Genomic DNA, 23900 nt, shown 5'->3' with positions numbered 1-23900 from the left:
CAGGCCATCATGGCAATGGAAGAGGAGCTTTGTATGGAGCCCCGCTTTGTACTACAATGGCGTCTATATCTTAACAAAGGATTTTCATTCATTGAATGGGACGCATTTGGCATCCTGTTCAATTAATGAAAATCTGTTTTTTTTTAACACCCCATTTTTCTGCTTTGGTAACCCAGGATGCTATTAGCATAACCACCCCATTCCAAGGGTTGAAACGGGCATAACATCCTTGTTATAGGCCCTGGGCTGCCAGGCCGTTACCCCCCTTTCCTGCCCTTGGAATGGGGTGCTAACGCTATATTATTATTAGTACCAAGCCAGGGTCAATGAGCTTGTATCAAGCAAAGTCATTGGCCCTCACTGCGTCGTTACTGAGCCCGACAAAGCCTCTTCCATGGTGGTAATCTTTTTTGTTTATTTTTTTTTAACGACCGCCCAGGAAAGGTGGAAGGGGCTATTTGCAGTCTCTTCTACCTCTTCCATGGTGGCCATCTTTTTTATTTACATTTTAATTTTGTACTCAATGGCCACCATGGAATGGGGGAAAGGACTATGTGTAGTATCTTCTCCATAAACCCTGGCAGCCATTTTGTTTTCTTTTTTTTCTTGAGTTGAGAAACAGTTTCACTGCCATTTCTCAACTCGAGAAAAAATGCTATTTGTACACCAGCATATCGTGCCTCAGAGGGGGTGGGCATTATTGGTTGGGTAATAGCCCTGGGGCCATGTTACAGCCCTTGCTTCACTCGGGCTTCTAACTATAGGCACTGGTGCATTACCCTACTGGTAATGCCTCCCCTCCTCAGGTTGCTTAATTAGCACATGGAAATCATAATAGAGCTCCTTTAAGCCAATCATGAATGCAGGAAATATCTGTTGGTATTGGCTGCGCTCCAGACATTCTAACTACTAAAATGGCAAGCGAAACATTAGAAAGCATGTATTTCTCTGCATTCAAGAAACAGCAATGCAATTTACCATAAGGAAGTCTTTCAACAAGATCCTTAAGCCTAATTTAACACAACAACGTGAAAGATAAAACATAGAACAATGTTTACCCGGGTCTATAGAAAACAATGTTCACGTTAAGATTACACATAAAGCAAGTTCATGTTAATATTGTTCTGCTTGCATCAAGTTTACTGTTAGATGCTTAGCTTATAAACACAATTTAGGTATTTCAATATTACGATATGAAACCACATTTAATTTACTAACATATTTTGTGAACTTTCCCATTATTAAACCAACATGTTTTACTGTACCATCACACATCCAAAACCTTTATTCCAACTAGCTATATCTGCTAGTAGCCTTATAGACATTGGGAGAGTTCAATTTCGCTTGGCTCTTTCCCCACTTCTGGCCTGAGGCGTTGTGTGTCATTAAAATCAAGATAAGGACCCATCCCTCGTTCTATAAAGCTATAACAATACATGAAGCTAATATACCACCTTTTTAGATCTCTTCTTAATATTGCTAGCCACTAAATAAAATCTCTCCCTAAGAAGCAGTGACATTTATTTTGCTGTTACGTTTCAAATATAATCCCCCTGTTGGAAATATTTGCGATTTGAAGGCTAGATGATGCATGTAACCCTAGCAAAGCAGTGTAGTGCACTATTTGAAAATGTTATTAATTCAGTTTTTTATTGATGCTCTGTACAATAATATTTAAAATGGATTTTCCTGTAGGCATCTGTATTGAATATAGTGTTCTTTTTAAGTCAGAATTGCAAAATCCTCTGCTGCATGGTCAATGATCATTCCTAGTGGGAAACTTCACCAAATTAAGTTACCAGGCTGCGTTCAGTATAGAAGTGCAATGCAGCGACATCATCACGACCTTCTAAGAGAGGCATACACCCTTTCTGTCCTAGTTTCAGAATCTGAAGTATGCCTTGGGCATAGAAAAGTAGGCCTTTACCTTACATAAGTATGGGTAGTTCGTTCAAATGTGCAACCCCACTGACCCTTTTCAATGTGGAGAATAAAAAGCGGGTTAGTAGCAAGGAGTTAGACAGCATTGTGTTCAAACTCTGAGGGCCTCATCACTGATTGGGGTGGAACGGTGAAAATGCGTTGGTAATGCTATTTCCTCCACATTACCACTCCGCCCAATCACGAGTTTGGGTGGAAAGTAGCAGATTTACCTCCAGCTTTGAGCCCCTACGCAGCCTTGACACTTCTACAAACCAAAAAGCAATACAATAATAACGGTGAAACAGGTACAGTTAAAAGATTTACCTCCTTTGCTTTTTTGTGGTAATGGGCTGAGGGAAGACTATACTCTCAAGAGGGGTGTGAATCTGATTCTGTAGTGACCCAAACAGAGAATTATAACAGTCCAAAATGAATTAATGTCCAATCAGGGTTCTCTAAAAATATATTTTTTGATCAAACGGACCATATGCAATAAAGACTAAATACACTACACAAAAATACAAACATTACCCAGCTAATATCTAGGGCACAAAAATGTACCGAGGGGCAGTTAGCAGGCAATAGTACCTTTTTGCAGTTGTTAGTGGTTCAACAGCATTGAACCAGTCTTCAAGCTGTGGTTTGAGCCAAGTTCAGGTGCAGTGGGACGTATTGATACCAGTGGTGAGCTGGTGTGGAGCTGGGGTGAATCTGGAGGCAAAAGGCAATTTTGAAGGCAGCGTTCTGTCAATGCAGGTTGGAGCATTCACTAAGATCAGCTCCGGTCGAGTTGATTTGAGTCATGCTTTAACCTATGGGTAAGGTCAGTGAATGACTCTCCTGTGGTTTAAATTGAGGGTTGGGGATGTTTCAAAGTTGAGATTCTGATGCACCTGAGTGAATTATGGTGAATCAGAATATTGAGGTTATGCCGGGTTGAGTCATTGGTGTAGCAGCTGGTTCAAGTCAGCGGTTCTAGTTGGGGTTCCAGTGATAAACAGTTGATTTGCACCAAACAGGTGATGGGCTCTGTGAGGCATAATGAAACAGCACACATTTCTGAGATGCAAACAAGCTGATCTGAAGAGATCAGTTGGGTACCAAATGTAGCACTGGTGGGTCCTGTGGTTCGAGATGTGGTGAACCAAGTTTGATAGCAGTTTGAACGGTTCTATTAAATGAAAACAGGCATCTTGGCAGTGTTGGCTCTCAGTGTGCTGTGAATCCCAATTCAGGGATTCAAGTAACAGATTTGTCATTGTTCTCAGGCTCACAAACACAGGAGGGACTGACACACAGCTGCAGGGGTCAACCTCAAGATACCCTCCATCGAAGACATCCACAGGCACAAGGCCTGACTCACATTGTTCCAGTGCTGGATGTCCAGTGCTTACTTGAAGCTTCAAACCTCCAAGACTGGATTGTAACTGCTAACCAACAGCACTGACAACAGTGACATCAAGACATTGCTCTCTACCATGAACCCTGAGGGCTTCACACCCCATCTGACCACTTGTGCCAAGTCCCTTGGGTTCAACGTCATAAGACACCTCAAATTCAAACAGCACTTAACAAGGAAGACAACAGTCTGTTACAAACTTCCTCTCCTGCGAATATCAAGCCCTTCATCCCAGACAACGACTTCAGATCTGATGTCAAAGCCTTGGTCATTTCCCACCTGGATGATGCAATGTCCTTTTGGAAGGCCTTCAAATGGCTAGCCTGGCACTCCTGGGAGGTGTCCTGCATGTTGCAGTAAGACTCAATACAGGATTTCCCAAATTTGATGACATCACCTCGACCCCTATCGAAGTGCAAAGGCTCCTGCTGCAAGCCTGTATCATCTTCAAATCATGTAATCATGTTGCATCATATACAAGGATGTTACCCTGAACTTCCCAAGCTACCTCACAGAGAAACTCAGCATTTCTGGAGGCCTGTGATCCACTCAAAGAACATGTGCAGAATTGAAATTTGACATTGCAGGAAGAAAAGAACCAGATGAGAGGCCTTCTCTGTCTACTCTGCAAGACTCTGGAACTTCCTCACATCAATGTCAGACTTGCCCCGTTACGTCTACAGTTCCGGAAAGAGCTCAAGACCTTTCTCTGAAAGGAATAGCTCCTGCCTAATACCTTTTATCACAAACCCTGCACTCCCCATCCTACCTGAGACTCTGTGATCTGTTCAACAATGTCTCCTCACCTGGTTGCTTGCAGATCCCTTGCTGCCAATTGCCCACCATCGCTGTCCCCTGTTAGCTCCCTGCTCCTTTTTTCTCTGCTTCCATCACTGTGTTCTCCCCCTATGATTGGTAAGCAGTCTGTTGCTTCCCAAAGCAAGGACTGCGCTCAATAAATACAATAACAATAATAATAATAATAATTCAATGAAAAAACTTTGTTTAAAAGACATTATTTTTAAGTTGTGCTACTAAAAAGCTATCAAATTCAGTGAAAAAACTCTGTTAAAGGGACGTTATGGTCACAAGTAAAACCGAAAACCCCCTGAAATTCGCCAGTTATGGTAAACTAAGCAACCATAACTCGTGCCACCACCATGCAGTGCTTAGAATAACACCCATTACATCAAAGAGGACATCACAAATATGATTGAAGACATCACATGTCTAGCCCGTTCTTTTTTTGTTTTACTTGTAACCATGACGTCCCTTTAACAAAGTTTTTTCATTGAATTTGATAGGTTTTTAGTAGCGCAACTTAACCATAGCTTCCCTTTAACAACGTTTGTTAATTGAATTTCATAGGTTTTTATTAGTGCAACTTAACAATAACGCCCCCTGTAAGGATATTTGGCGTGTTACAGCACAGAGTACAGCACTACTGCACAGGTAGCATTTTTTTTGATGCAGCACCACCACATGGGTGTGGTGCATTGCTATATGTGTTGCCAGAGTAACATGGACATATAAGTAAAGACAGGCTATTCAGTCAAAAACGATTTTTACATATAAGATGCAAATCTATTTTTACAGTTAAAAGCACACATGTGCACATTCAAAATGCACACTATTTTTCACCTGAAATGCCTATGTTGCAAGAGACACATTTGAAAATTAATAACTAACCTTATTAATAACTAACCTGACTAATAAAACTTCATTTAACATAACCCACTAATAAAAATGTGTCTCCACTGCAGAATTAGGCCTACTCTGAAAGTGAACTTTTAAACGCACATTCATTTTTTTTTCTCTGCTGCTCTGTCCACATAACTACAGGAAGCAAAGAGCTCGAAGGAACAGGAAATCAGTTTGTTACAATTGACACTGTAGAAGTGAGTCATTGTATAGTGAGGGAGATGACATGATTGATTCTGATTGGAGCAGCGTCATAGCAAGTATCATGCTAGATGCTGTGATTAGAACTTTGCTGGAGAAGCTTGAGGGAGGAGAACAATCGAGATCTTTACAGAGCTGGGAGAAGGACCTGTTTCCTGGCTGAGGCATTCCTGCTGCAAAAGCTGAGAGTTCCAGGCAATAACCCCGGTTTGAGAACGGCAGACACTTGTTCTCACTGGGGTTGATTTTCAAGGGAGCCAAATTCAGAAAGAGAATAGCCGGAGAAAACTCATGCTGAACAGATAAGGTAATTACAGAAGCGATTGGGAGCTGTGCGAAAGTGTGCAAAACTGTTCAGTCAGTGCATTCGAGGGAGTCTCAGTCTCTTATCAGCATATTTAATGTTACCAATTGAATATATTCTCGCAGCTCTCTGTTCATTTTATCACAAATAATGTTATACCATTTAATTTATTTCTGTAAAAAAAGTTAAACTGTGTTTAAAAGAAATGTCTATAATACAAAAATATTTAAAAACAGATAGCTAGTGTGTATTATTTCTCTCTTTCATTTTGCATGGGAAAAGGTTTAAACGTGGGTAGATTTTTAAACAGTGCAATTGTCATTTTAAAACAGATGTGTGCATGATTCTATTCAGTATGGACAGTTGTGAGTGACTGTTTGTAGCATAGCCTGTTGGAGGTACATGAGTCAACGGGAAGAGAGACTCTCTGGACATAGTTCCCTACCGTATATAAGGTAGTGGAAATTACCACAAAAATACCACAATAGCCCATGGTGGCACACAACACTAACACTGAAAATGTGGTATCCCTAAAATGTAGGCCTGAGGTCTCTCTAGTGATCAAGAACAATCTAGATAAAAAACAAGGGATGCTGGATATTGGGGCCACAAATAAACCAACCACTATACCAACCAACCACGCAAACTACCGCGCATACCATCTAAATAGGTCTGAATTCTTAAATAATGCAATTTATTATTGTCATGTGTGACCCAATATGAATACAGAGAGTGATTATTGCTAAAGGTATTTTGGCGGTAAGAAAATACTGCAAAGCCCCAAATATCCACAAAATATCCAACACCCCTTAACAAAGTTTTTTCATTGAATTTTATAGGTTTTTATTAGTGCAACTTAACGATAACGCCCCTTAACAAAGTTTTTTCATTGAATTTTATAGGTTTTTATTAGTGCAACTTAACCATAACGTCCCCTTAACAAAGTTTTTTCATTGAATTTCATAGGTTTTTATTAGTGCAACTTAACCATAACGTCTATGAACATCTGACTTCATTGCGGACCTTCCGGACAGTACCATATGCAGGTGCACGGCAAGATAACGTGTCCGAGAACCCATCTGCACTTCACGATAAGATCCGTGCTTCACGGACAGTTCACAACTGCATTTTCTACTGATCTAGGAACTTTCAACTTCAAAATTTCCCTTGCACAGCTCCAACACCTTTTCCTACTCATCCATTAACAATCTAGTACACAGCAAAATTGCTATTTATCTTAAAATGGAATCAGCTAATGCCCTCTCTCCTCCCCAAGAGACACCACCACTGCTGTAATCAAGGAGCATGAGAAACACTGCCCCCTACTTTAGAAATAACACATGCACAACATTTTCCCCTGTCCACCTGACCCTCCATATTAGTGTTTGGTGCCTCTTCCGTCATTTCCCTCCCCATGTTTTGTTCTAAGCTCTCCTGCCAAAAAAAATGCATCTAAAAACAATAAAAGAAATGTTCCTTTAGGAGCCACGTTTCACTGTTAAAAAATAGAACTAAAAAACTATGTATAGACTCTATCTACTTTATATTTCTCAGTAAAGTACATGGACTCAATAAGATTTTCCTACATTTCCATTTGCATTTTGTGTTATGCTAATGGCAATATTGTGGCGTTTATCCTCCATTCCGGGGATTGAACTGTGGATACCGACCTGGCAGCCCAAGTTATCAGCCCAAGCGAAGCAATGGTGGATAGAGAGGTCCCTGGACCATTATCCCACCATTCCAGAACCTGTAATGGGGGATGAAGGCCATTAGCACCCTAGGTTCCCAAAGGGGGAACCCAGGGTGCTTGATTTTTCTTCCTACACCGGGATGCCTCTGGCGTCCCGGCGTAGGAAGGAAAATCCTTTTCCAAGATGTCCACCATGGAAAGGGAAGGCAGGGTTCCATACTCGGCCCCTCTTTACTTTCCATGGTAGCCTGCAGAAGGCAAAAAGAGAACTCTATGACCATATTACCATGAGCACATTTTTCTTCCTTTTCAAATCTATCCCAATTTGCTTGAATAACTTTACCATAAAGGTAGTCCCAGGTGGACATGGCCACTTTAACCCCGTGTTTTGTCCCTCGTGGTCATGGCCAGTAGCCAGATAGTCTGGATCATGACCTTATTCCATGACCTGGACAATCTGCCCATGGCCACAGGCTACAACTCAGTCACCAAAGGTATATCGCTATTTCTTGTACCTACATTATGACACTTGTCAAAAAATAAAACATGGCACATTTGCAAAATCATGCTTTCATGTCCTTCTCAATGCTCCTTACACAAGTTTGCTGGAATTCCACCCATCTTTCATTTTTTCAAAAGTGCCAAATGATGCACATACAATAGTCATATAACCTAGCCCCCACTTGACAAAATCCATTCAAACTTTACAAAAACATGTATATCTAGATCTATAATCTTGTTGCAAACCTTTGTGTAGATTTGTCAAATGGCACCACATGTATAAGCCTTTACAATATTTTGGGACCCCCCTCTAATTCTGCCCCCTCTTGACAAAATCCCACCAAACTTTGCAAAAACATTTGTATCTAGAACTATTATCAGTTTGCCAACATTCAAACTTTACCAAAACATGTATATCTAGATCTGTAATCTTGTTGCAAACTTTTGTGTAGATTTGTCAAATGGCACCACATTTATAAGCCTTTACAATATTTTCGGACCTCCTCCTCTAATTCTGCCCCCTCTTGACAAAATCTCGCCGAACTTCGCAAAAACATTTGTATCTAGATCTATTATCAGTTTGCCAAATTAAGTGTATATTCGTCAAATGGCACCTCATTTATAAGCCTTTACATTATTTTGGGACCCCCCTCTAATTTTGCCCCCTCTTGACAAAATCCCACCAAACTTCAGAAAAAAATGTATATCTATTTGTATTATCAGTTTGGCAAATTATGTGTATATTCGTCAAATGGCACCTCATTTATTAGCCTTTACATTATTTTGGGACCTCCCCCTCTAATTTTGCCCCCTCTTGACAGAATCCCACCAAATTTTGCAAACTCATCCGGGATCAGGTAAGGAATATCATTGCAAAATTACATGCAGTTCCATTAAGTGGGGCCAAAGTTAAAAGCCATCAAAGAACTGCTTTTTACCAAACCAGTAACGCAGAGGTGTCCACGAACTTTCACAGGATAGTTCGTGAACATCCAAACTGTTTGTGGACTTTCGCAGTGAAAAACACCTGTTTTTTTTGCTTCTTGCAGCCATATTCCATCCCATCCTCATCACCCCTCACCTCCCCATAGATTATTTGATAAGTTTGACAAGTGCAATGTTGTGTTTTTTTATATGTTTTTACCGCGATGTCCGCGGACACCGGATGATGTCCACGAATCCAAGATGGCGGGTGTTTCCAAAAATCTGTCAGACCTCACGCTTCACGCCAACCAATCAGCGAACACGTTGGGTGTCTGCGGACATGATGCAAATCAATTAGCCAATCGGTGTCCTGTCCGCGGAGCGAACAGGGAAGTGTGTCCGCGGAGTGGACATAGATATCACTAATTTTTTTGCTTTACGTTTTGGTCATTTAAAAAAAAAAAACTACTGGATGGATTACGCCAAATTAACAAAAGCATGCTTTCGGGACCAAGGTTTGGGCTGTAGGCGTGAGCAAAGTTTTTCTCATTATGTCTATGGGAAAAAAGATATTTTGGGACCCCCCTATAACTTTGCGCCCCCTAGACCAAACCTCACCAAACTGCAAAACAATTCAGAGTGGGCCATATACTTTTTTTTGCAAAGATTGGCGAGGATTCGTCCAGGTGGAGTGAAGTTATAAGCCACCCAAAAAGTGCTATTGCTATGGGATTAGCAACTTAACCATAACTACATGGCCACTACTGTGGCCGTGTAATAATAAATGTTGCCTTGCGTACCATTGTTGCTGGCAGAGAGGCAGGTCTTGTCCCAATAGCAGTTCACCCCCACTGGTCCCTGGGGATGTTTAGGGGACAGAACTTCCATATTCCTTGGACAGTCAGTCTTCACTTCACTGGTTGAAGACTTTGGAAAGATCAGCTCTCTCAACAGAAGTCCAATAAATGATTGCTTAAGTGTGTGACAAATGTGAATTAATTCAGGAGTGGAAGACCCCTTTGTTTAAAGGTAAAACTAGCCTGCTTTAGTTGTCCAATCCCTCTTTGAAGAACAAGTGGACTTTGCCTTGTGAAATCACACCCAAAGTGCTTTGTGCTACAGTAAGTGGAGGGGACAGGAAGGAAAGATAGTGGCACAGAGAAACATTACGTGGATGCATTATCCAGTGGCCCTTTCCTTCACAATAGAATTGAAGGTAGAGGTTCTGGTAGGTGGGGCATAGGGGTGCTAAAGCTCAGGATTTTTGGTTGTTGCCTCGGATAGAAACTCAGGGGCTACAACCAAAATGCTAGCAAGCCCTGAGTCCTGACACACACAAAATTAGAGTAGCCCTGGATCTTTTCCAGACCGAGCAACAACCCTGATCAAAGGGGTTTGTACATTTTTATCAAATATAATGGTTTGCATGAACCAAAAGTTCTAAAAATGCTACCACCAAAGGTTTGAACACCAAAAGTTTGATCCTTTGGTGGTAGCATTGTAAAAGTAAAAAAATAAAAATGGGTGCTGCGGGGGTGTCCCCCTCAATACCCCGATCACTATACTTTATAGTATAGTGAGCGGGGGCTGCTGGGGGAACCCCTGCAGCCTTCTGGTGCCGCAGGGACCCAGCGTGAAGAAAAAGGTAAGTTGGGGTGTATTTATGTTGGGGGTGTGGGTGGGGGTGTGTTGAGGGTGTGGGTGGGGGTTGTGTCATGGGTGTGTTGTGGGTGTGTTGTGAGTGTGGGTGGGGTTGTGGGTATGTATGTGTGTTCACATGAGAAAGGTGCAAACTTTTGGTAGTTCGCACTTTTCTCATGTGAACTTTCCAACTGCGGGACATTCAGCCATGGTCGGATCACGTAGAGCCGATCAAAGACCTTGAGATATGCAGTAGCTGGGTGTGCAGCTACTCCTGTTGTGAATGAATGTGGCCTTTGTTCCCAGGATGGCTTCCTGTGGAGTGGCTGTTACCTGCCCTCACAAAGTAACACATAGAGGCATTCCCTAAGGTTACAACCCTGTTAAAGTAGTAAGGCCAGCCTGTATGGGGTGAATGTACACACTCCTTTCACAGCTGAACGGGGCTCATAGGGGCAACACATGTTTGATATCAATTTGCTGTGGCTATTATAACTACAAGAAATATATCTCAGGTATGGCTTATATTTAAAGACACATCTGCCACTGGGACAGAAAACTCATAATTACATGGTTTTGGTACAGTGATGCATATCTTAAATACAGCCCCTGTGCTGCTGATACTTGGCTGCAGATGTTCAAAAAGTTGTTCTGTCCTCTGAACATGCCCTGTGCAACTGTTATTGTGTTAGGAGAATTCAGCATATGTGATGACCTCCTCGAGAACCTTAATTTCAAATGCCACCTATATGGTATTCTCTCAAGGACTGAAAATCAGTTTGTTCAGCATTTGCTTTATTGCCTGGCCTGACCATAATCCTGTCTCCTTTAATCTCCCATTCCTGTGCTTTCTGGAATAACATAAAATCCAGCACATTATCATCTCTACTTGCCACAGCATTTTGGTGGGCATATACATTACAATCTTTAATCAAAGAGACACCTGGAGAATATTTTGACAAACTACTTGGGATCCCGGGACTACATTTTGCAATGCTCTTAATCACTCCACAACCTCCAAAGACAAATACTCCACCTAACCTGGACTGATACATGGACATTTGTAGAACTTTTGAAAAACACTGAATGAAAAAAGGTGTCACACCCAACAAGCGTATGTACCACTTCCAGATATGAGGTCTGAATCAAGACATAATTATATTCAGGAATGTCTGTTTTTCCTAATTCTAAGATCACTGATAAGGACAGCAATGCCTCCGCACTCTTAAAAGCTTGCCACTAGTTAATCAAACTTAACAGCTCAACCCATCAAAATCAAAGGTATATGTACCTATCACATTTATTTTTATTTCTAAAATCCTGAAGCTCATATGCAACATTTCTGACGCAACATCTCTGAATTGTACCTACATCTCCCCCCTCAAACACTCCATCAGGATTCTATGACTTTGGTTAATTCACAACACTTGACATTATGTGAGACCTGACATTTGAACAGTCTTGTTTCCTCGACGAGCACTATACAATTGTGCTATGTGTCTCCTAATTCAAACGCATCTCAGCTGGCCTGAATATCACAGGATCATACAGGCACTGAGCCCCCGAAAATGGTGAATCTGAAAATTTCGGAGTTTGTTTTTGCAGATGTCACTACAATTATATGTGGCGGGGTGAGTGAGGTTAATATATAATGTAGGCTTTTTTTGGGGGGCTACGGGCACTCTCCCACACATATAATTGGGCAAAACAGAAAGAAAAGAAGATGACATTTTTGGATCACCATTTATAAGTCGCAGTAATCACAAAGTTCCAATATCATCATTAACATAGTGCTCTCTGAAGGAACATTGGTTCACTGAAAAATACTAAGAATCATCACTCTTCTAAAGAGAGAGGTGCCATTTCCTTGATAAGTTGGAATACATGTGGCTTTTCACACTTACTAGGAGGCAGTGCAGATTTTTTAGCCTGTCATGACATCATTATTTTACAAGAGACCTGTTAACTGAAAAGCCGACATGGGAAGACCATACCATTATCTTTCACGCAGCCAAGGCATCTAATCGTGGCCGTCCTTCATCTGGCATGATAGTAGTGATAGAAAATCACAAGGATTGGCATCTTTCCTGCTGGACTGCTCCGAACTTGTATTTACTCTTGACAAAGTTAACATTCCCAGACGGGTTGTGGCAATTCTGAACATGTATCTCAACCCCAAAGGGATTTCAGATGATTACTTTTTTTGCTTTCCGGAAATTCTGCTAAATGTAATCTCTGATTCGTCGGAAATAACAAATATAATTGTCATGGGGGATCTAAATCTGCAGATACTACCAGCTAACAATCCCAAATATAATCTTTCATGCATGAGCCGGCACCTTCTGACTAAAGATAGAGGGGTTTGGATGTGCAATGGGTCTCTTCCTGGAGACACAACGCCTCAGATCACATGGAAAAGAGGGGCTAGCACATCAATTATTGGCTATGTGTTTGTTGATTTAGGCAAGTTTGGGGCGGCTAAGAGTTTTACGATACTCCCACAATAATATAGCGACAATAACATATTAAATCTAGTTTGGTCTGGTCAGCAAATGTGAAGTCTCCAGAGAGTGGCTTGAAATACTTTCCTCAAGCCATGACTATAATTAATGCTCAAACACGTTTAATGTGGAATTTTCGGACCTTGACATCCTTCCACCAAAACGTCGAGAGCAGTTACCATGATGGCCTAGATGCCACTGGAGGCTATACATATTTCCTTCACCTTTCAAGAGAGATTGCACATACACGTAATAATTCCCATTATAAACCCCAACATGAATATGATACAATGGTGCAGGCAAGAAAAGCCCTGTTGCGCAAAAATAAAAAGCTTCTTGTTGCATCAAATTGTGTTAACAAGCATAAATTGACACATGCCCTTAACTGTCAATATAGAAACTGGCTCCGGACGCACCAAATGCATTTGTTGCAAAGGGATGGTGAATATATGCTAGGTAGAATTTTACGCAAAAACACAGCCCAATTTTGGTCAATGATCAATATTGCAAATAATTCAGCACAAAGGCCGGTTCAGCTGAATGGCGTAAATGAGAGTGATTGGCTCCTGCATTTTACCAACATGTATCAGAGACCCGTGTATGATAACATCTACACCACTCTAGATTTGTCCAATTATACAGGAATGTTTATTGAAGAGAAGGACATTTTGTATCAAATCAAAATACTCAGTAACTCGCAAGCTCCAGGCCCCAATGGGCTCAGTAATTTTGTGTTTAAACAGAATCCCATCCTATGGGCTAAAAATTTGTATAACATCTTTAATCACATAATATCTATACATACAATACCTTCCTCATGGCAATCTTCGTTGGTCGTTCCCATCTTTAAAAGGGGGGTAGGTCAGTGGCAAGTAATTACACACCCATCTCCCTGTTGGATGCTCCGGGGAAGTTGTTTTCCAGATTCATATTGGAGAGATTTCAATAAGTGGACTGTCGATTCTGGCAGAAGAGATCCACTCCAAACTGGATTAATAACTGGCATGGGCACCTGCGTAAATCTATTCACATTAACATCAATAATTGAGCATCACCACGTAAAAAAACAACCATTATACATGACGTTCATAGAATTACGAGCAACTTTCGATTCCATTTCAAGAGAGCTACTAGTTCACAAGCTGATCCAACATGGATGTCCCTTGTACATTGTTTCCCTTATTAAGAATCTTCACACCAACAACAGCATCCAAGTTAGTCTTTCAGCGGATGGCAAATTATCTGTCCCAATAATGACATATAGAGGAGTCAGACAAGGTTGTACACTGGCATCTGCAATTTTCAATTTCTTTATATCCGATGTAAGCAATGCCTTCACTAACATCCTTACTGATCCCCCGAAATTGTCAAATAGATACATTCCTTTTCTAATGTATGCAGATGATTTGGTCATCATATTCAAAACACTTAAAGGGCTTCAGAGAGCATTGGATGCTGTTGCATTGTTCACTCAGGAGAATCAGCTGGTTATAAATCTTGAGAAAACAAACGTTATGCTATGCAATCCAACAAGAAGGTGTTGTAAGAAAACCGGTTTTTGGACCCTCAGAGGAACTAGATTACAAGTAGTTCAAACCTACACCTACTTCGGAGTCCAAATAGTGAGCCCTGGTGGTGACCAGTCATATAGGCAAATTCTGGTTGACAAAGTAACAACAGCCATACAACAAACTAAAATGATTCAAGGCAAGCACGGCAAATTTACAGCTGCCCCAGTCTTGACTTATTACCAGCAAAAAGCAACACCTGTTATGTTGTATGTTTCAGAAACCAGATCCATGCTGACAGAAAGGTTTTGGTCTACCCTGGAGGGTAAATATTGGCGTGGAGTCTTAAATCTTTCAAAGTGTACTCCACTCCCACAGATACATCATGAAATTGGCCTTATCTCATTACACATGAGAAATACATGGCAAGTAGTGGCTCTTTTTAGAAAATGCCTACTAGCTATTCAAACCTGCACTGTATTGGGAATCTTAGCAGATTATGCTTTTTCATCTACAGACACATTTATCATCAAGTGGTGTAATCAGGTCATTCAAGTGTTGGCTCTTGTAGATGTATCGTTAATTGCTCTGCACCGACATCCAATGCAGGTCAAAACCAGGCTCTTTGCCATGGACTGGATTAAAACAAGAGAACAATGTATAGGCTACTGTGACTTTAATGCAGACATGTTTGTAATAAAGCAACATAGCAATCCAGAATCATCGCTACTTAAGGCGCCTTCTCCAGCACATACAAATGGCTTTCTCCGACTAAGGTTACATTTGTGGTCTGCTAGGCAAGTACTGGTGCAACGGAAAGTAATTAATGAATCTTTGAACTATTGTCGCTTCTGTCGGGAAGAAAATAAAGAAGAAACGTTGCGCCATCTCTTAACTGAATGTGGGGCTCTAATAAATCAATGTAGGAAACACTTTAAACAAATAGTGGAACTATATGGAGTCTCAACCCCTGAAACTTTGTGGAAAATGATTCCCTCTGGTCATTCAACAATGGTGAGAATGAGAGCTATAGCAGTATTACAAGATCTAAAACTCCACGAAATCAACTCCAGCAGCATGAAAGATGTTAGCCAATATGTATGATTCGTTTTCTTTTTTTTAACCAAGTGCTTAGGCCCTTTTTAACAATTATGAAGTGCATAATTCGTACGAAAATGGCAGAGCATACTGTAACATTTTGATTTAGAATTGTCACTTTCGAGTGTTTGTGTTTAATTTGTGTTCAATGTTTATTGTTGTAGTGAGCATAATAGTTTGTGTTAATTGGTATTACACGATTTAAATGTTTTATCAAATGCTAATGTTGATAGAAATGATTTGCTCAATATGTTTAAAACAATTTTCTATGATAAAATTATATTGTAAATTTGATTTATATCAGTTACATCAATAAAAATAATAATAAAAAGAACATATTAATAATTCAAACTCATCTATGCTGGGCTGAATATCACAGGATCATACAGGCACTGAGCCCCCGAAAATTGTTAATCTGAACATTTCGGAGTTTGTCATTGCAGATGTCACCACAATTATATGTGGGGGCGTGGGCGAGGTTAATATATAATGTAGGGGTTCTTTGGGAGGCTGTGGGCAGTCTGCCCCACATATAATTGGGCAAAACAAAACAAAAAGAAGATGACATTTTTGAATTTACCATTTAAAAGTCGCACTAATCACATAGTTCCAATATCATCCTTAACATAGACTCTCTGAAGGATCATTGGTTTACTGAAAAATACTAACAATCATTACTCTTCTAAAGAAGTAGCCTTATTTAGATGAACAATCACATGTCAACAATCATCTCTTTCTTGCCTACCAGACATAGGTGATGTGTTTGAAAAATGAAAACTGTCCATGAAGCAGATGTGGTTTGAAATGTACCCTCTGTTTAGTCTGTCAAATGAAACTGAAAAAATCCTGAATCATGCAGGAGAGAGGGAGAGAACATCCTGGATGCAACATTAACTGGATGCATGCATCCTTCTTGAGCTTTCAGCAGCATTTGATTAAGTTGATCAGATGGTGCTTCTGCAACCTATCTGAGATTGGTTCTGATTCTTAGCAACTGCTGTTTCATGGATAATTGTGTCTCTTTCTTGCAGATCTTAACAGGTGAACGTCCCTAGTAAATGGCCGAGATCATCCATAATAATAACTCTGATATTATAATCCTCCAAGCAGTTGATCCCTTCTCAATCTCCCAGAGTTGGTTTCCTGACTTGCTGAATATTTGTCCCAAATCTCAAAATCAACTTAGACTGCAATCTCTTATTAAACAACCAGACCAACCAGCTTTTAACGACCATACTTTCATGCATTGTTACTACAATGCCTGCCTCAAACCTTACCTTTAAAAACCTCATTTATTTGCAACAAATCAACCAGAATAATCTATCACACACCCTCTCAAATCAAATTCAAAAGCATGTCACTGCCACTAATCATGGAACTTTCATTCATTAAAAGCTATCATGTCTCGGATCATCTTATTCAATCCTACTCTCTCTTCTGATGTCATATTAGCAGCATCATACCACTCTTATCTTTATTCAGTTTCTTACATTCCTAGAATACAAAAGCATGATCTTTAAAATGTGTTTTTGCCATCTGCCCTTCACTACAGTGTACAATAAATAACCAATAAAGAAAAATAATACAAACCTACAATAACACACACGTATATTCACAGCTAACTTTCATATGCACATCATTGTCTCCATGGGTGCATACATTTTTTCTGGCAAGTACAAAACATCTTCTCTCAAATGATTTATTAGAACTCTGTGTCTTAGGTCAACTTTTGCTATGAGAATGATGGTTGATGACATCAGCACTCTATCTGCAGAAACTCTGTGCTAATATCTGTCTCCCACCTATTGGAAGCTAATACTTTGACATTTACTTATTTTGCTGAACACAACCTAACTGCATTGTATTGGTACATAAAGGGAAGAACAAAGACAAAACAGAAGAATCAATAGACCAACTCCCAAATGCTTGCTATTTCTGCAATCCCTCAACAAGATTTCAGTCCACTCTCCCAGTGCAGCTTTACTCATTTCTACCCCATGTATTACCTAGAAAGTCATGCAGCAGATGTTGTATAGTGATATGCAGGAGGGGCAATAGACACAACACATGGCAAGGTGCTAGTATAAATCGCATAGATGTGCAAAGCACCAGTTCACTCACAACAAGGTCAGCAAAGGTCACACCTCTGGAACCAGTGGTTCCTCCTTACATTCTCACAATGGAAAACCAGACAGCATTAATTGCTGTTGAAAAAGACTATAGTTCACAGCAGCAGGCATATTCCTCCAAGATTATTATGTTTCTACCTGCTGTAGTTATTTAAATATTGCCTATGGTATTAAGTTTGCTCTACTATCGAAGCAAGTGCTAAATTGCTGACTTTGGGACCAAAATATCTGTATTACAATCTCAGCTAAATTCCCTGATCTAAATGGTACAACCTTCTACAAATCACTGTATGTTCATGTGCTTTACCAGATTCTTAAACCTTCACCACCTACACTTCATCCAAAATTCCTCACCCCTAAACTTTAATACAAAACCCTCTGTACTCTTAATTATTCACCCTTCATGCCAAACACGTCATGCTTAGCCCTTCCTTCCTAACTGTTCAAACTTCGCAGCAAAACTGTCATTACCTTCAGAAAATACATCCATAATCCTTTGCTCCACTCCAACCTTTCATATGTAACTCTTTTCTTCCTAGTATGTGTCTATTATATTTCATCCCTTCCTATAAACCTTCAATTACAACCCAACTGAAAACAAAAATAAAAAATTAAAATGTAGCACTTAACATTCAACTCTTCACTCATATACCTTTGCTTGTTACACTTTACCCATCACTGATAATCATTTGCTTGTAATCATTTCCCCTTACCCTGCACCAGTAGCCCTTCACTCATCAATTTTCTAACCTCACTGCTAAACCATCATGCTATTTCCTGGCGATTCACCCATAATCCTTCAAGCCTAGCCCATCCTTTAAAATCCTTCATATCTAACCCGTCATCTCTTAGCATTCATCTGTTACAGTTCACGCCTACTCATAAAACATCAACCAAAATAGTCACTCCTAGTCCATATCTCTTAATTCTTCGTTCTCAAATATGACCGAATCATACATAGGCTTCACACAACCCAATGTTGGGGTGGTCAGGAAAGGTCCCAATGAGAAAGAAGGATTAACGTTGCGCATGCCATATTGGTGACTGGGGGAACCGCAAAGTTGGCACGATGTTCCAATTTTACATGTATCTAGCATAGTTAATGAGAATGGGTAAGTCTTACATTTAGTGTTACTTTGTTCTTCAGTTGATACATTTAGTTCTGCATGCACACAGCAAGATAAATGCCAAAACGACTGATGAAATATAAATGCAATATATGAAGTAACCACTCTGAAGAGGATGCAGTAGTTTTAAAACATGCATGCACCGGCATACAAACATGGGTGTCTCAATGGATATATGTTGAGGACAGTTTGTGGTCCTTGGGGAATTTACAAATCTGTATGCAGTGTGCTTTTTATAGTTTGGCCACGCCCTCCAGTCAGGTGTTTGCAAGGTAAACTCTGTGTGACTGGGAAAAATGGTTTTGGTTGGAGACCGAGGGAAGGCAATGAGTAGCCACAACATTATCAGATGGTCCGTTACATCCAGGCAGAGTTTTTATGACTTGCCAGTATTGCAGAAAGGAGATACAATCTTTTTAGGTGCATGGTAGTTTGTTTTTTATCGTCCAGGACAATCCAGCCATTTGTTCACGGCTGAGTAATAAACCTGGGATGAAGGGACAGATAATGGCCTACTTTATGGGTTTCGATTACTGTCTCAGATTGTGACCGGAGGCCATGTGTGTTGAATTGGTGGTTGTTTACATTATAGTGAAACAAGGATGCCAGCAAGTCTAGGCGGCTGATATAGTTATCAAGAGTTTAAAGGAAATGTGTTTATTCTCCCCTACCCGTATTGTTTAAAGTGGCTTTGCAAACCATGTTCAATCACGCCTGGGGTTAGAAGGTCTGGGGCAGCTGGAACTTTAAATTAATTATGTTTGTTTTTAAATGTGTAACTATGTGATGATGTCATGGCCTACGATGGACACATCCCAGAAAGGGGTTTGCTGTAAATATGAGCCAATGATGGTAGTTAAATAATAGTAACCAATGAGAATGTGGAAATTAGAGAAGACTGGATTTCTTTTGTGTAGGTTTGACCAATCATGTGTGGGGGATGATTTGTAATAGAATATGTGGTAGTGTGTTAACTGTTGCAAAATGTATATAATGTGAAGTGTTTGTGTAGTTCAAGGAAACGCGGATTAGTTAGAATCATTAGCATCATCTAGCCCCTCCCAGCTGTTTGTACAATACACATGCTTTACGGACAAACATGCACACGCTGCTTAAGTGGCGGGCCTGCTTTGGGTTAAGTTGATTAAAGGCTCATCCACATATTTAGTGAGCCAGCCAAGAGCCCAGGCTGTTCCAAGATGTTAAGGGTTTACTGTTCGCAAAACTCAGCTGCAGCGCTTCTCTGCGGAGAGCAGTCTTTCGTGCACGATAAAAGGAGAGGTCCACAGGGGGCATATTGGTTAGGGGCCTGTCTGTTCCCCAGAAGCATGGTACTGTGGTCCAGCTGTGCAGTGCGAATTAAAGAGCAGCACTTCAAAGAGGTTTGGGTTCACGTGAGTTCATTTTTGGCGGGTAAAGCAAGGGCATAATAGGGGATACAAAGGGTATTTTCTTTGATTTAAGGGGTTTGTTAAGGGTATAATCAGTGTTATACAAGTTGAAGGGAATTGAAAGGTTGAATGCTTTGAAGCAGTGAGTGAACTATTTTATGTTGTAAATCTGTTGTATATATTTTTACTTAGTTTGTTATTTTAGAGGTGTGAGGTGGTATCCTCACCAGCACTTCCATTTTGAGATTTGTCCTGATAACCTTGAGTTTGCTTGTCTGGTTGGCTGGAGCTCCCACCTAGGGGTGATGTGGTATTTTATGGTAAGTACACCCATAAATACCTTTCTGAAGTATACCATTGGTACCATTCATTTTGTATTGACTGTGCGGAAAAAGTCCTTGCTTCGTTTTTCTTGGCTAGTCAGAGTAGTGAAGGGAATCCTCCTGTAGTCAGGGAAAGAGGGTGCTGTAGTAGAAAATACTGTAATAAAGAGAGCTAGAACAGCAGTGTTATAGTGGAAAGCATTGTTCTCCTTCTATCTTAGTGAAGGAGATATCTCAGAGATATAGGCCAGCGTGTTTTGTTGGATAAAGATGATGGGCCTCATTGCGAGTATGGAGGTAGCCATGGTTCTACTGGTGCCATGGCTGCCTCAATACCGGGCTCCAATACCGGGTTCATTCAATGAGGGATAACCTTGGTCATTCCAACATTGGAGGACCCGGTAATTCCTCCTTGAAGGAACCATTCCCCATTCCCATTTGAGCCCCCTTAGGGCTCAATGGGAATGGGGAGGGAGATAATAATGGGCACATAAATAATGGCCCGTTATTAGCTCCCTGTTCCCAATGTGGGACCCGGAAAGGACATCTGGTTTTACCAGACGTCTGTTCCGAGTCCCGCAAAGGGAATATAGCAATAGGCGCTCCCGTGATGAAGGGAGCCGGTCCGGTACTGGCACCCTTCATTACGGGTTTGCCAGGGTCGTAATGAGGTCCGCTGTCTTTTGAATAAGAGTGAGAAACATATAGTGAATAACTAAACCATGTGATTGCGGTGAAAGGTGAGGAAAGTGAGTGAGTGTGGAGGAAAATTTAGAAACAGGGAAGGAGAAACAGGGTTCCTTGTGTTGAAATGTTGTGCCACAAGTAAAGTAATATTGTTGAAGTTTGGACTGGGTTTGGGGTATGGAGACTCCATTGAATCATTTGTGTCAGGTACCTCCTGGCTATAAGGTGAAGATTTTAGAGTACCATCTGGAATGGCTGCGGAAAACTAAAGGTAACATGATCAATTCTTGGCCTAATGAGGGGAACTATGATAAAGGAATATTAGAAAACCTGTATAGGTAACATGTAACCTGTAGTAGTTTTAGGTTTCAGAGAGATTAAGGTTGGATAAATAAGAGAGAGTGAGGCCGACAGCCAGAAGAGTAGATGAAGGGTAGAAAATGAGTGAAAAAAGAGGATGCTATGCCTTTTACCACAAGGATAAAGGATAGGCTGCAAATGGCAGTACAGACGCAGGAGCAGAACAAATTGGAAGAAGCACTGAGGCTAGCAGAAGAAGAAGTAGTGCTGTTATGACAGCAGAGAAGTGAAGAACGGGAATACGTGAATAGACAAGCAAATTACATAGATGAAGGAAGGTGGAGGCATGGACACATTCTTGTTAGGTTGCATAAATCAGTTATTAAAGAGGTCATTGTGGACCTGAAGGACAGAAGTATTGCTATGGGTACAGGATTCGAGTAGCGAGAACTGGAACCCGGCACCCTACAGTAGTGCTAAGTATGCTTCCATCCCTACAGAAGTATCAGGGGAGGTGATAACAGCAGTAGGAGACGAAGGTGAATGGGAATCAGATATTGAGCACTAAAAGCAGGGTATAGCAGCCCCACCTCCCGCTCCAGTAGCAGTGACAGAGAGTACACCATAGGGTCTTTGGACAAGCTGTGGTGCATGCCTGGCTGTAGTGAGCAGTAGTGGAAACCCTGTGAAAGCCCCAGCAAAGGGGGGTGTGGCTAAATTTCTGTTGCTCCAGAAGTAGGGCACATTGGGGGTCATTATGATTATGGCGGTATGGGATTAACGGCACCGGTAAGGATGCCGGTGCCATTAACCCCGTACCGACGCATTCCACGTGGATACCTCCAAACTCGTAATGACCCCCATTATGTCTCGTGGTCACTCATGGAACAGAATAATTTGATGAAGATGCTTTCTTCACTCACTGCAGGAGCAGGGAAGCACATATATGCATTACAGAAACACACTGCTAGTTTCATGTTAGCCATAGGGGACATTTACATCTGGGAAAACATTGAGACGAGATTTGGAGGTTAGCCGGGTATCCGGGAGTTCAGTTGGATTGAAATACCCACGATGGAGCAGCATTCAATATTTACAGGGCACAGGTTTGTGGGCCCCTGGTGGTTATGTATCCCGATACATCCGATATAAATTTGATTTTGGCCAAAACAATGAAGTTAGACGATGATGCTGCCGCACACACCTGGTTAATTCAGGAGATGTGGTCTGCAAAGATGGGAGAAGCTTGGGATACAAATTTGGTGATGATTTTTTACCACATACTTAAAAAGGGACTTCCTAAGGAAGTCCTGAACAATCTAGACATGGCAGTAGGGATGGAGGACAAGCGTTTGTCAAATAATCAGGTACATATGGTACATTTTTGCAAAAGTATGCAAGAAAAGAAAAAGGAGACTATAGAGCAGAAACAAAAGGCAGAGGCCAAGCTTGTTCAGAAGAAGCTAGCGAAAATCTGTTTGGAAGGAGCAGTGATTAATAGCTCCATCAAGGGACAGCAGGGACAATTGGGACAACAGAGATATAGTGAATCAGGTATGACACAAGGTTGGATGGATGGATGGATGGATGGGAGCTCCCAGTCCAAGGCAAATGAGAGGTTTTCAAAGGGGTAGGGCAGAATTTTCAGAAGGAAATGTGTCATGGGGCCTGGTTTAACAGGCCAATGGGAAATAACTATGGGTGCTATGCAGAGGGATAGGATACGTGGCACGAGATTGCCAAAATAGGCCACAGTATTTCAACATAGGAGCTCAGCAAATGCAACCGCTGACTATGCCGTATGCCCCAGGATCTGTGCAATTACAACAGGCATAGGTTAAACAGAAGCCAGTCACTGGGGCTGCAGAGACCTATGTGATTCAACCGACCATGTCAGCACAAGAAGTGGTACAGATATGGGAGGAAAATCCTTTCCCCCAGGTGCTAATATGTACCAAGATTAGGACAGCCCACAGAAATCTGAAGGCGCCTTGTTTTTCATCCTTACACATCTCAGATGTGTCCTGTCCTGTCCATTACCACCGATCAGGAAGAGGAACCCCAGGTAGGTGTGAAGGTAGGTGACCAAATGTTTTCATTTGTGGTCGATACAGGGGTTATGAAATCTTGCATCTAGGAAGGCGAGTTCTCCATGTCATGCAATAAAATGGACATACGGCGATATTGTCCGTTCCTTACACTGAAAATCTACATAAAATGTATCTGCGCGTTGGTTGTATTGCACAGATACACCAGCAAATCTCTTGGGCTGAGATCTCCTCAGTCGACTCCGCACGTCGATTGCATTCATGGAGGAAGTTATAGTATGCTTCACACCAGGTTTTATCAAGTAAGAGAAGAGGTACACTTGCATGAATATTGTATTGCCAGTGTGATAAAGGGAGTACCTGTACATTCAACTTTGTTTCTTTATGGAGTAATGGTTTTGTTGAGTTGTGCCCTGGGAATCAGAGATCAGTCTTGGAGGGTACCAATTGAATTTTTGTTTCAGCCTGCTGTGCCACAGGAGGTAACATCAGGCACCATTG

Source organism: Ambystoma mexicanum, chromosome 3p (genome assembly GCF_040938575.1).
Source record: "Ambystoma mexicanum isolate Mex_15411 chromosome 3p, UKY_AmexF1_1, whole genome shotgun sequence".
NCBI lineage: Eukaryota > Metazoa > Chordata > Amphibia > Caudata > Ambystomatidae > Ambystoma > Ambystoma mexicanum.
This window is presented reverse-complemented; position numbering follows the sequence as displayed.